This window comes from Triticum dicoccoides, chromosome 7A (assembly GCF_002162155.2).
Source record: "Triticum dicoccoides isolate Atlit2015 ecotype Zavitan chromosome 7A, WEW_v2.0, whole genome shotgun sequence".
NCBI classification, from domain to species: Eukaryota; Viridiplantae; Streptophyta; class Magnoliopsida; order Poales; family Poaceae; genus Triticum; species Triticum dicoccoides.
Genome location: NC_041392.1, coordinates 46,117,234 through 46,119,814, shown reverse-complemented (window position 1 = coordinate 46,119,814; position 2,581 = coordinate 46,117,234).

Here is a 2,581-nt window from a genome sequence, read left to right as displayed (position 1 = left end):
CGACGACGCCGCCAGGCTGCGCCTCGCCGTCGCCCCTGCCTCCGCCGCTGTCCCGCGCGGCCGCAGACACCGTCGCCGCCCCGTGCCCCCCTGCCTCCTCGCCGCCGACGCCGTGCCCCTCACCGTCGCTGTCGCCGCGCGCCCCCTGCCTCCTCATCGCCCGTCGCGCCACGCCCCCTCACCGTCGCCGTCTCCGCGCCTCTCACCGTCGTCGTCGCCGCGCCCTCACCGTCGCCGTCGCCGCGCCCCTCACCGTCACCGGCCTCCTCGTCGATCGCCGCCCCGGCCCGTTGCGTAATTTCCTAATTTAGTGTGTAGTTAATTTAGATGCGTAATTTAGGATGTAGAGTTAATTAATTGAGTTGTTGTAGTTAATTTAGATGCGTAGTTTAGATGTATAGTTAATTGAATTGTTGTAGTTAATTTAGATGTATAGTTTAGATGCAATAAGTTAGAATTTTTTACTGTTCATACATTTTTTTGGTGATATTATTGTTGCATATGCAAAAGTTTGTGTGTTCATATATATGCAAAGAATATGTCAATTTGTTCATAGGATTTTTATGAATTTTTTTGTTGTAATTTTGTTCATAGAATTTTATTTTGTTCATAGATTTTTTATGATTTTTTTCTGTTGTAATTTTGTTCATAGATTTTTTATGATTTTTTTCTGTTGTAATTTTGTTCATAGAATTTTTATGATTTTTTTTGTTCATAGATTTATCTTTGTCAATTTACGTATATGTTCATATTTAGAAGAAATAGAAGGAGAGAAAAAAGGAAAATAAGAAGAGGAAGAAGGAGAAGAAGAAGAAGAATAAGAAGAAGTGGAGAGGAATAACAGGAGAAATAAATAAGAAGATGAAAAAGAAGAAAAAAAGAGGAGAACTTCTTCTTTTTTTCTTCTTCTTCCTCTTCTTATTTTTGTTATCGGGTATGTCGTTGTCGATATACCCCCCCTCCCCGATAACTTTTAGTAATTAGTACTACTTAGAAAGTGTTTAATGGACTTAGTTAGAACTAGGTAAACTTGTTTATTTTTAGTAAGTACTACATTATTCTATTTATAGTAAGTGCTTAGTAGTTGAACTAGTTGATTTAATAAAACTGGTGAGGAGTAGCTTGGTGAGGAGTCAGCCCGTCGTTGACCCGATCCTTGTTTGGTGGCGGTCGCGTGGGCCAGTGATGGTGCCGAGGCTTCCGGACACCGCGGAGGTGGTACGTCACCGTGTCAGCGAGGAGGACCAGCACGTACGTCGCTACATGGTTGCGTTGGAGGGCAGGTTCGAGAATACCTGGCAGGTTCTTCAGGGATCTCACTGGAGCTATGATCCTGTGATGGTTCCTTCCCTATGGGTGTCCACCGCCCGCGCCGATACCCGTCGGGCGCTACGGTTCTAGCTGTACTGGCGATATGTATGATAGTATTCGACGTGTATTAGTGATAATATTCGATGTACGGACACATGGAGATGATGTAGTTTTTCTTATAATTGAATGCATCCTAATTTGAATACTACTTTATTTTGCGATTTGATTTTTCTTATTGAATGCTCAAATTGGAGAGCACTATGCAAGGCATATGCATATGATTAGTTGAATAATAATGATCTAATTTAGTCTTTGAATTATGAACGTATAGGAAATGTCATCATCGGACGACGGAAGTCTCCCGGGGGAGTGCGACTGGTGCCACGACGATCGAGGTCAGTGCGACAGGCCTCGCCTGGACGATGGTCGGCGCTTCAGCATTAAGCTCAAGGAGACCTTCGAAGTTGAAACGGTACGCAACGACGACAAGTGTTTTTTAATAATTAAGCATGACTTCAACTATTTCAACATGTAATTTTCATCTTTTACAACTCGAGTATAGTTTATCCCATGCCATGCAAGACGCTATGTCTTGGAGAGGATGGATTTTGAAGACCATGAAAATTTTGAAACGAAGAAAATTCACCTAAGGACCCATCATGATGTGGATTTTGAAGTAAAGTTGTATAATGCTGAGAGTGTAACCCATTTTGGTTGCAAAAATTGGGAAGCATTTTGCAAATTGTATGGTTTTGATGAGGGTATGCTTGTCACCATGGATCTTGGTGATCCTGAAATCGAGCAAGACAATATGGACATTTGGGTCCTTGTTGATACGCCTTCAGTTCTACCGCTATGTGAGTTTCTCAAACATAGTTAATTATTAACTAATTTATATTATTCATTTCAAAATAGTTGACAGCTTATTTTCATTGACAGCTTATTTTGAAGTATCAAAGAATGTGCAGAAGATGGTAGATAGAACTTACTACACCGATGGCTCTGAGTTAACTTACAAGGAGAAAACTCATCTGGTTGGATTTTGTAATGATCTTGAGAATTACAATATCTACAATCGAACTCCTCAACATTATGGTCAATACGTGCCACTAGTGCACGTGTTGAACTAGGGTAACTACCATGGAGATACACTGGTAAGATTTTTTACTATTACGACATCCGTGCATCTTTTTGCATACTTCTAAAACTAGTACATCATTGCTAACTACGAAGTTATTACTATGTTTTTCAACAGAGAATCCCAGAGGAT